Raw genomic sequence first — 12,597 nt, 5'->3', positions numbered from 1 at the left:
GGAGAAATAAACAAAGACACTGACAGAAACCTGCAGAGATGATAACAGGAATAGAATGTCACTATGGACTGCAGAGGAAAATGGGCATCATCTCAAAAGAGGATTTTGTCTTTCAACCTAAATGCATCCAATAGGGACTTCAATAAGATGTTTACAAGTAGAGAAACATGAAAGAGAAAGGAAAGAGATAGGAGTAGAAAGAAAGAAAGACATACATTTTAATGGAGTACTAGCAATGTAGTTCACAGGGCATAGTACAACAGTGTTATTAAACCTGGATGGAATTACCAGGAATGAGGAAAAACAAAACTATCAGAAAAAGCAAGCCTGTAATTAAAAGCAATAAGGTCCTTATGTTTGGAATTAAATGCATAATCCAAAATAAAAGAATTTTCTATTTGTAACTTCAGTTCTGCTAATAATAGTGTAAACTATGTTTATGTTCAACAATTTTATGCTTTTAGCTTTGGAATAGGAGATGAAAATAAACTTTATATAAATGAAGGAAATATATGATGCGATGCAAGGGGTGGTTTGCAAAACAGTAATGTGATTGTGGTAAACAGAATTAGTATAAATACTGTTTTTCGTTTTATCTCACACTTAATTTCTGTGGCTGATTATTTCTTACTCCCTTCCTATGCTTAATATAACACTGCTTAGCCTGAAAGGAAATTGTGTGATGGGTAGTAAATTAAGCGTTCAGTGCAAGGAAAATAAGGTACATTTTATTAAGCAATTTTTTTGAAGTCTCTAAAATCATAATTCTCAACAGTTTATGTAGTATCCTCAGTGAAATAAAGGTACTGCAAAAAAGGGAATTGATCTCTATTTAATGCCAAGGAAACAAGTCAATGATAAGTCAATATTAAGAGCAGTGGGAAAATGTAACCTGCTCTTTTGATAATATAAGATATGGAAGCTTCACTCTACAAGCAGGTTGAGTCTATTTGATTATGATTTTCCAAGGCTAGTTTAGAACTTAGTTATATTTAAAGAGTTAATCTACTGAAATCAATGGGGCTTAGTTCAGTCTTAGGTTCTATTATATCAATAGATATATTTTACGTAGGCTGACTTCAGAGCTAATTTAATATTTAAGCAAAACAAAAGCAAATTAAATTAATAGTAGTTGATCAGGTTTGCACATAATCTGATCTGTATACTATGCTATAAGCCACAATGGCTCAATTCACTCAACATTCTGAAGACTACTCCTCATTATCACATTAAAACAAACACATATACATGCGCAAACAATATATTACACCTCCAGTCCTTGAATTGACAGATTCTGCCCTAGTAATGGAGCTTCTGACTGGTATTGTCCTTACTGCTTTAATGAAGAATATTCTAAAAGCTGACCCTAGGTGTATCCTTCCCAGAGCATTCCCAGCAAATGGGAGAATCCACCAGTTGCTCTCCTGAAGGTAACCTGGTGCCAAGCCATGGAAGATTTTATAAGTGAAAACAGCCACTGTAAAGTATACCTGGAAGCTTATTCTTAGCCACTGTAGGTCTCCAGTATAAATACAATGTGCTTCCATCCAGTGCTAGGGGGTAAATGAGCACACTGGCCACTGTGTTCTGGACCAGGGGTCGCCAACCTTTTGGATCTCAGGGAGGGAGAGGGAGAGGGAGACAGAGAGCCCAAGGCTGTAGGCATGGCCTAATTTGTGGGTGTGCCTTGGTGGTCATGTGACTGGCTGGGCATGGCTTGTATCTAAATATTATAAATATTTATGTAAATATTGCATTTTTTTATTAAAAAAGAGCAACTTTTACCCAAAATCAAGCAAAGCAGGCAGGCAGATTGAGTTGCTCACAGAATCACAGATTCACTCAGAGATCTATCTTTTTGCCATCAGCTACCTGAAACATAAAATTAAACATAAAGGTACATAAAATTTGCTTGCAAGCAAACTCACAAAATTAACTCACAACACACTATGTATGTAAATATTGATTTTTTAATTAAAAAAAGAGCAACTTTTACCCAAAATCAGACAAAACAGGCAGGCAGATTGAGTTGCTCACAGAATCATAGATTCATTCAGAGATCTATCTTTCTGCCATCGGCTACCTGAGTCTGTACTGAATAATAGAAGTTTTGGTCCTAAGGAAGGTTCAGCTTTGCTTAAAAGCAGAGCCGAAGATCTAGACATTAGCTAGAAAGCAAGAAATCCAATGGTTTCCTGCTTTCTAGCTAATCTAAATCTCCCAGCACAGCAGAACAGCTGGTCGGGGGAAAATAAAAAGGAAAAATAGCAACTTAGCAGGCAAGTTTGCCAGGTAAGGAGTGAGTGGGTGGGGAGGGTTCCTGCGGGCCATGTGGGCGATGCAGCCTTGTGTTCCCAAGCAGCCTGGATTGCTTTGGGAGGGGTGCTCTGGGGGTGACATTTCTCTGCGGACCACCAAAATTTTCTCGCAGACCACCAGTAGGCCGTAGCCCACTGGTTGGTGACCACTGTTCTGGACCATTGCCAGCTTCTGGGTCATGGTTTTTAGAGGCAGCCCCAGTAGAGCATATTATAGTACAGGTAGCCCTTGACTTATGACTGGTCACTTAAAGACCATTCAAAGTTATGACAGACTTCAAAAAAGTTACTTTGTGAATGAAAGCAAATATATATGTCCCCGGATAATGTTGCAGGATCCAATCTGGATTGGTCACTGGGACCAGAAGTTTAGTCTTCCAAGCTTTCTGGTAGACACATTCTGGTAGACAGAAGCTCCCTGAGGATGGGCTCCAGCAAAAGTCCGAAAACTCGAGAAACTAAGTCTCTGGTCCCAGTAACCAATCCAGATTGGATCCTGCAAAACTACTTCAACCCATTCTAAGTTACAACTACAGCACATACACGCACACACACCTGTGGGCATGTGGTTGCATTTTTGGCACTTGGCAACCAGCTCAATTTACAACCAGTATCACATGGCCATGTGACCACAATTTGCAATGTTGTTTGCTGTTTTCAAGCAGAAAATAGCAAAAAAGCCCATTGGATAAGTTTAATGACCATGTGGTTAGATTAACAATCCCATGATTCACTTAACAATGATGTGATTCAGTTAACAACTGCAGTGAGTTGATTTATGACCATCAAAAAAGCATTTGTAAAATAAGATCAGTCACGTGGTGACTCAACTTATGACTGCAATGACTTATGACCAAACTTCTGGGCTCCACTGTGGTTTTATGCCAAGGATTATCTATATGTGCATAGGATTACTGTAGCAAGGTACGCCCATCCTAGATAGGCTACAAATGTTATTTTTGATTACTTTGATCAACACCTGGCTAAAAGTTGCTGTGCCTAGCTTGAAGTAAAAGAAATGAAGAACAATCAAAATCCAACCATTTTACTAGCTTTGAAATCAGTGAGAATGAATAGAATGTTCCCAAGAGTTTGCAGGAAAAAAATACAGATGACAACTGAAGTATAACGATGGAGAGTCATTGGTGTTCTCCGAGCTTAGTTGCTTGCAGACATTTCATTACCCAACTATGTAACTATATATTATTAGTGCTACTGAGTGTGGCAGTTTTTTCCTGTTTATATATAACATAGTAGCTTGTTCTGCTAGAGTTAGAGAAATGTGGTTTTATCTTTGGTAGTTCCTTTATTAGGGCAATCTGTTTCCTGTAGGGTGCTATAGGGTACTCATCTGAATAATGTTCTTACCCAAATCCTCTTTTGGGAGATTGGGTTGTTATTTTGGTAATGGAGTGCTTAATAAGTGTGGATTATTTTTTCATAGACTTGTGTTTCTTCTGCTGATGAGAATATCCAGGAAGGGTAGTGTGTGTGTGTGTGTGTGTGTGTGTGTGTGTGTTTAATCCCTTGTGAATATTTGCTCCCTTCTATGAGATGTCAAGTCTTTTTTATAAGTTCTTTATACATTTTTAAAATAATTTTTCCTTTTATTTTTTTATGTTTTTATAAAGGTCTTTTTCTGTTAATAAAGCTCTTTTTATAAAGTTTTTTGCGAGTTCTTTATAAAGATAAACAGAATAAAGCTAGGAAAAAATAAATACCAATAAATTAAGAAGCTAGTAACAAGACTTGATTTTTCTATGATTTGTTTTATGTTTTTATTTTAATTTTTAAGCTGTCCATTTATTTTTGAAGGCCGATGTTTTATTCTCATGAGAAGCATGAATCTAGGAAATATGTATTGTATAATGAACAATATAAAAGCAATAATGTTAGAAGCAGATATTTAAAAAAAATCTGGAAACCAATTTAGGATTGAAAGTAGGTTTCAAAATCAGCTGCTCTTCCACTTAAAGGATGAACTGCTCCAAAAAAGAAGATTCCAGATCATTCTGCTTTCAAAAAAGGTGGAAATTAACATCATGTTCAAATAGATTAACTTTGAACCATGATTGGTCTAAAAATGTAGTTAGTATTTTATATCCAGCAATCGCTGGAATTGTTTCATAGTGATTTTGTTAAATTTGTTATAATAAATATACTTAACAGAACTTTACTGTCCTTGGAAACCTATTTCTTGTCTGGACAGCTAGGAGAAGTCTGACGACACTGTTGAAGCTAGAGACACTTAATGTCCTAAGAGACAATAGTGAAACATAAATATTAATACATTTCAGGTTAAAAACAGCTAATTAAATATTGAAACTGTAAGAAATATAATTTATTTAGAATGCACGAACTTCTTTTCAAACATAAAGCTTTAACTAACATGGTAATTAGTATTTCTTTATCACAGGTAAGTAAATAGAAAAGTATTTGTTTCCAGGAGTAAATTAAATTAAACAAAATCCAGATCAGTGGCTAGTATGTTTGATTTATGAAAAAAAAGTTATTTGCATTAATATATTCTAAAACTACTTTAAAGTGGTCTTAATTAAATTTTTAATTACTTAATGTAGCTTTAGATAGATTAGTCATTTTTCTCATGGATTTTGAAAGTAGCAACTATACTTAATTCTCTAAATTTAACATTCAAAGTGTTTTATGATAAAGCTACTAAACTTTTTAATTTCAGAATTTATATATTTAATTCCATGTACTAACTCCATAAATAGCTTTTAAAAATTGCTGAATATGATATTAAGGATATTAAAGATGACCCAGGTGATTATTAGCCACCTGAAATATTTGAAAGTTCATGAAAAGGTCTTAAATGAGCTATAAATTTTTTTTTCAGAAGTATTATCACTTTGTACAGTTGCTGAACGAATGGATAAGTGAGGTCTACTTCTACTTTCATTTGCTTCCCCACATTGTTCCCATTTACCTATGTGCAATCCTTAGACAGACTTACCATGCCTCTTTCTTTGATTACTGCCTCTAAGACTTAAGCAAAGTGGGACAAACAGCTACTTTCTGATTTTACAACTCAGTTGGTAAGTAGCACGTTCAACTTATCTTAAAGGTTCTATCTACAAATTGGAAGAAACATTCTAACAAAAAAAAGGAGTGATTTCCAGAGTATTGTCTATACGTGTGTGTGTGTGTGTGTGTGTGTGTGTGTGTGTGTGTGTGTATGTATGTATGTATGTATGTATGTATGTATGTATGTATATGCCCTCCAAGTCATATCAGCCCTTGGGCTGTTATTGTCGAGCCCACATGAGATCAACTGGAAGTTAGAAAATAAAATATATATCTGACTATGCAGGGGCGGGAGGGAAGCCAAGTGTGCTCTTTTAGTCAGCTGTGAAAGAGCAGAAGAGCAACAGTCAGGCTGGGGAGAGGTTTCTTGTTTCCTCTTCCCTCAACACATGGATATCAGTGGCAGAATTAAGTTCAGTCTAGTAGTTGGTCCTTCCGCAACAACCCATTTCTGATGTGGCCCCCTGAGAAAATTAACCTGCTTTAGTGGTTTCTACTATTTAATAGTCTGAACCTGTTAATCTAGTTTTCATTTCTGGGGAGAGTGGGGGAAATGACCTACTGGTTAAGGTGCTGGGCTTCTTGCACAGAAGGCTGGCAGTTTGAGACCCAAGTACTGAGACAAGGTGAGCTCCTGTTCTTGCCCCAGCTCCTGCCAAACTAGCAGTTTGAAAGCATGAAAATCAAGTAGATAAATAAGTATCACTTAGATGGGAAGGTAACAGCATTCCATGCACTCTACGTATGGTCATGCTGGCCACATGAGGAAGAAAGAATCTTTGCATAAAGCTGCCCCCTTGGCTAAGAAACTGAGATGTGTACCACCCCCTAGAGTTGGTCATGACCAGATAGGGGAAATCTTTATCTTTTTTTTAGTTTTCATTTCTGAAAATAGTTCAGTTACAAAAACACTGATATGAAGTCTTAACATCACTGTCCAAGCAGCTGCAGCACAATGAGGTTATAATATATTCTTACCTGTAAATACCACTTATTTGATTTGTGTTTTGTGTTTGGAGAAAACTAGGAAAATAATTTCAAATGTTTCAAATAATGTTTCAAAATGAAAGCACTTCTAATTTATAGCTGCTTCCATATTCAAAATTTTACAATAACAGACAATCCTGATATAAGAAAAATAAGATCCAAATACTATTAATGTTAAAAAATTTTTATTGGATTCATTCAACAGATTAAAAAAACCACATTATAGCATAGTGTGACATGTTAATCTATTTGGGCTGTAAAAATGGATTATCACATAGTGTGCTATGGAAGCTCAGTTGTAAGTTATTGAACAAACCATACTTAAACAAAATGTATCTTGAAGCATACAAAAAGTACAGAGGTCATCTGTAGCCTTCAGCATCCAGTTTATGGCTCCAAGAATAGGAGGGATGAACATTTTAGTTGCTTTTGATCCTCTTTTCAAGTTTGGGGAGAATGAAGGGGCAAAATATGGAAGTTAATTATTGCAGAATCTCAGAAGCAAACTAAAATGGATTTTACTTGCCTATTTTAGAGTCGAGTCTTCAATATGCCATTTAAACCTGATCTGAAGCCAATAGAAATTGTACATTTCCTGTTTCATGTGATGTGTGAACCAGCCTAAAGCTTGATTCAGACTTGTTCACAACTGCGTGTAGGTGCCAACACGTACCTACGATGCAAAGGGCTGATGAGTTAAGTGAAGGTTGCAAATGGTTGCAGACAGGGCGACATGCACACTTCCCAAATTTCAACTACATGTTGTAAAGAGATGCATGTCCTGCATGTTGATTGGTTCATATGACTTCCTCTTGATGCTTTGTTGTTTGAACATTCCCTAGCCAGAATATTAACATTCGCAGAAATATAAAGGCAACAGGTATGCAACCGTCTCCAAATCTCAGATACATACATTCCCTGACATGCAATGACACAGAAATCTAAGGCAGCCTTAAGTCATATTTCAGGGATTTGCTATCTGGTCAATCACAATATAATTGTAACATCTTCTGATGTAATTGAAGAATGGAACTTCTGTTGAGCACCACTACAGATATCTTTTTATTATAATTTAGTATAAAAAAAATCTAAATAGGTTGAACTTTTCTTCCCTAGGTAGCGTTGAATCAGATACAATGCCATGACTACTAATGTCAAACATTCTTAAGAGGTCACAGAAAATGACAGTGTTAAATCAACTACAATGCCTTGACTAGTAATGTCAAAAGTTCTTAAGAGATCACAGAGAATAAGATATTAATAGGTTTAAGAGTGATTGTGGCATATCTTCCCCTTTAAAAAGTTAAAAACTGCTGAGTTTTTCTCTAAAATCTTTTAAAAAGTAGTGACTAGACAGCTCCAGAAATTCTGTCAAAAAGATTTTAAATGTATTTCAGTCTGACCATGCTGCCTTGTTATTGTAATAGTACTGGGGTGGGTGGGGTATTGTACTTTTGTTTTGTCTGCAGCCTCAGTTGATGCAATATCTGGTCAAAACTAGTTTCTGTTGATTCTCCCTCAAGAAAGCCTTACGCTGTCTGAACTCAAACCTTTCTCTCATACAACTAACTAATAAATGTCATGAAGAAGAATAGTAACATACATTGATAATCAGCTGAACCTTTCCAAGCTTTACATAACCAAGCTTTATATAACCAAGCTGCAATATCAGGAAAAAGTATGAATTGATCCAACTTTGAAATCTCAGTGAAGTTTCCAGAAGGAGTTTTAAGTTCTGAGTAGACATATGCAACACTGACCTTTAAATATCTTGCAAATTTATCACAACTGCCTTCATAGAACTCTAGGACCTGAGAGACAAAAGGGAGGCATGGAAGTGTATGCTCTAGTCCCACAAGTGCTTTTTCAAGAGGCAACTGGACTTTCTGGCTTTTCTTTGAAGACGTTTCACTTTTCATCCAAGAAGCTTCTTGAACTGAAGAAGCTTTCTTGGATGAGAAGCAAAATGTCTTCAAAGAAAAATCAGAAAGTCCAGTTGCCTCTTGAAAAAACACCTTTGGGGCAACCATGACCTGGATGACTGAGAATCTCCATAGACATGTATGCGCTCGTATTTTACTTCAATCATTCCAAACTTAAGCCATTTGTACCTTTAGCTATTATTTTTACCATATTTACCAAAATTACAAAGTGGCCAGTCCCCATACTAGATAAAGAGGCAAATTGTTTCATAGTTTCACAGTAACATGGAAAGCTACTTAAACAGAAAGCAAAAGCTAAGTAATCAATTTCCACAGGAGCTGCAGATATTTTGTTTACAAAATAGATTTTGATCTAATTCACCAAGATACTTAAATGAAAGTACATAAGAGTACTGCTATTTCTATATATATATTTTATTTATGGCTTGGCTATTAATAAAGTCTTGTGTATTAAACAAAAACATTCTGGGTGGTCAAATTCTTCTGCTGACAGAATTTTCTGCAAATGAATCCAAGAATGGTAATTTTCTATCTCCCTAAAGTCTCAAAAATCTCCTCAAATGCTGAAAGACTGCAGAGGCAATCTAGAGGTGGAGATTCAAACATTTACTTTTTTTATATAAGCCCCCAACTAGTGTGCCTTTGGATTCCAACAGTGCTAGTCCCCAGAGTTTTAATTGTTTAAAGGAAAAAATGTAACTGAATTCAATTAATACTTATTTCCATGTCCATCTGTCAAATTTTGATTTAAATAAAAAAGTTCTGATGGGTCAGTAACTGTATTTGAGAAAATACAATGTATTTTTATGGTTGATGGCAGTCAATCAGATGTTTAGGCTGGATGTGGCATTTTTATCCACACATTGAATGCTTTCCAAGGACCCATATTATTCTTATTATCTGTTCACAACAATGTGAAGTCACAACTGCCAGTTCTTTAGCTGTTGGCCTTCATACGCATTTAGGTCTTCCCAACAATCTAGGATATGGTAATGTATTCGCATAGTTAATAATATGTGCAAATCCACATAGTTTGGCCTTTTGCAACTGACAGATGGAAATATTGTCAATCCACAAATTTTCAATTCACAAATTCCACAATTTTTTGGTATGGCATCCAGTGTGCCAATAACCACTGAGAGTACCACAATCAATTTATGCCATAACCTTTTAACTTCTATTTTCAGATCTTGATACTTTGTAATCTCCAGTTCTTTGTCTCCTATTCTACTATCCCCTGGTGTTGCCCCATCAATTATCCACACTTTCTTCTTTTCAATCATAATTATATCTGATGTTTTGTAACCCAAACTTTACTTCTGTTTTTCGGTTCAAATTGTCCAGTTTAACTTGTGTCCAGTTAATAATTTCAGCAGTGCATCATATCTCAGGTATGGCTCAGATATTGATGGCTTTGATAGTGTTTCCATCATTCAACTGTGTCTTTAACAATTTTCTCACTATTGGATGCATTCCTCACTAATCTAATCAAGTCCAGAACTTGCAATTTCCTGGTTTCTAGCCAGCACCTTTGTTACTACACCACACTGGCTCTTGTATTGCTATTGTAGAGCCAATCCTATAGATATTGATTCATTTACTGAAAATCAATGACTGGTCTAGAATAAATAAATGTCATCCAATAGGCAAGCAGAACTTTTAAATAAACAATATTTATATTAAAATACTTTGCACTGTCTATTAGATCCTGAATGGTTTAATATAAAACCCCTTAGCAAGTTGATAAAATAAAATTTTAAAAAACTGAATACAGTTCATTCACAGTGGCATAAAATAATGGGAGGAACAGAAAATATAATCAGAAGCTAGTATATCTAGAAAAATCATGTACTGTATTCTATCAATTGTTTAAGTTATCTTTTATATGAAATCTAAGTTACATGAATAAATCGTAGTCAGCAGGATACATGTTATACAATGTTAATAAAAGATGATTCAGAAGAATGACATAAATTATTCATTATTCCTATTTCATGTTTGCTGCAAACAAAAACAAAACTAGTAGAATATCTATGAATATGTTCCTCCATTGCATTCTCCTAATTTTTCATTACCTTGTCCATTCTTCTAGACGCTGTTAATGGTAAGTGCATACCAATATAAAAGGATGTCCTCAAATTAAACTAAAATCTTGGAAAGTGCAAAAGGGGGGGAAATCTTGCAGCATTTTTTGTAATTAAACTGCAACTGTGTTCTTCCAAGATTTCCCCCCTCAAATTTTCAGTGTACCCAGTAGTTTCTAGATAGTGCCATATCCAAATATCAATCAGAACAATTTCTGCTAGCTTCCAAGATCAACCAAGTTCTACTAGGTTCTGCTACCTGTTGAGAACAAATCATAAGGCAATGCCCATTCCACACAGAGAAAGTGCATCTTGTAATTATAAAAATTCTGCCCTTAATGTATGATAAGAAAGGGAGCATGAATATAACCTATTTTGATAATAACTAAGCAGGAAATGGCATATCACATCTGAAAAACCTTGCAAAGAAAACTGCAAGGATTTGTCCAGGCAATTTCCAAGAATTGTCATGGCTGAATAGAAGAAAAGTAAACATTTGTATACCTATACCTTATTGATTAAATAAAAATAATTCACATAAAATCCACTAAACAGATCACTTACAACAAAAAACAAAGATAAATGTTGATCAACCCAATTTATATACTACTGTACATTCTTCATTGGAACCTCTGAAGTATTTAAGACTAACATATTTCAAATTATTAGCATTTTTTAAATTCCAAATATTTCTTTTTCTGAAAAAGTTAATACTTGGGTCTGAATGGGAACAAGAGTTTATTCTATATATGGTTAATGGATAACATGCTTATTGAAATTTCTTATTCCTATCAGACATGAATATCACCATGGTTAACCTATTTCAGTTTCACAGAAATATTGCACCATCATCAAAAAGATACACACATACTGATATTAAAAGTAACAACTTATTCAGGAAACTCTTTGTAGTCAATGTTACTGCAAAACTGAGTTTACACAAACCACATAGACAAAATATCTCAATCCTGCTGCCAGCTCATTAAAACAATAACAATTAAGACAAAACAGCTTCATGAAAATAAAAACAATAAAGCTATAAGCTGTCTGTGTACTGTACTCCATTTATACTACTGTGTTCAAAAGGTTCTGTTATGATATTGCCTTATAAATTATTATATATTAAGAAATAATATTTCAGCAAATTGATGGTGTCCAAGATCAGGTTATCATATTGTTTTTATTGTGAAATGTATTATCTTTTATTTTGATTTAAACATTTCTTTTCAATTTACTTTTAGAATGGAATTGAAAAACAACCCAACCAAAATGACAGACATGTTTTAGAAATATTTTACCTTTTCTCTATAGCGTGCAACATTGTCTTCCGAGTAAAATTTCAAAGTTAGAATATGCTTTATCAGAAGTATTGCTATTCAAATAAACAATTCAAGATCTAATATTCAAAGATCATTTAGTCAAAACAAAAGTACTGTATATGTACACTACCTCAGATTTCTACAAAACCCAAGCATAAATGGGTAACACAGTAATGGCTTTTTTCAAATGTATATTATGTAATATGTGAATACATATAAAATATTTTATTTTATTACATTATGTTTTTTCCATTTTTTTAAAAAAAGGAATGTTAATGTAAAAAACAATCTGAACATTATTTAAAAGCACTCAGAACCAATGTTAAATCTTCACACCCAGTGTCTATAAAATTATGTCAAATAGCATAAAGTACAATCTGGAAGAGCTGTTGAAAGCAGTTAAGTCTACTATGACACAGTTACTTTAGCCACAAGTAAGATTCCAGGGGAAAAGGTTTGGATCTTACCATTTCTGTATAATAAAAGTACTGGGCTGGATAACTCATTCACTGCCATGTGACAACCCCCTCTCAAGATAAGTTTCAGGCTTTAAAGAGAAATTAGCTTAATTCAAAAATAGCATATGGAAACACAATTATTTATGCTTAGACAAATGGCCAGTTGTGTCCTTCCTTATTTCCATATGTTTGAGACAAGAGCTCTATAACCCTGAACCTGTTCCACACACTGCTTTACATAGCTTCATACAAATCAAGGATGTATAAAGTCCTCCGTATCTTTATTGCATTTAGCCCATATGCAGCACATCTCTCTCTCTCTCACACACACACACCAAAAATGCCCCTTCACATTTCCATTAATGCGTTCAGTGGAACACACACACAGGTACACGGATTCTGCTCCAATTACCCTGAAACAAATATCCCGACCTCGTTTCGTA

At 34.7% G+C, this 12,597-nt stretch overlaps 1 protein-coding gene across 2 annotated transcripts in view; it reads right to left on the bottom strand.

Annotated features, from left to right (window-relative positions):
• The window catches only part of WASF1 (WASP family member 1), a 71,260-nt gene that overhangs the window by 57,498 nt on the left and 1,165 nt on the right, over positions 1-12,597 (bottom strand). The gene's annotated exons all lie outside the window — the stretch shown is intronic.

This window comes from Notechis scutatus, chromosome 1 (genome assembly GCF_049901735.1).
Source record: "Notechis scutatus isolate UNSWTSFEM ecotype Mainland chromosome 1, rNotScu1.2, whole genome shotgun sequence".
Taxonomy (NCBI): Eukaryota; Metazoa; Chordata; class Lepidosauria; order Squamata; family Elapidae; genus Notechis; species Notechis scutatus.
The sequence above is the reverse complement of the archived record's forward strand: the minus strand, read 5'-3'. Positions and strand labels throughout refer to the sequence as shown.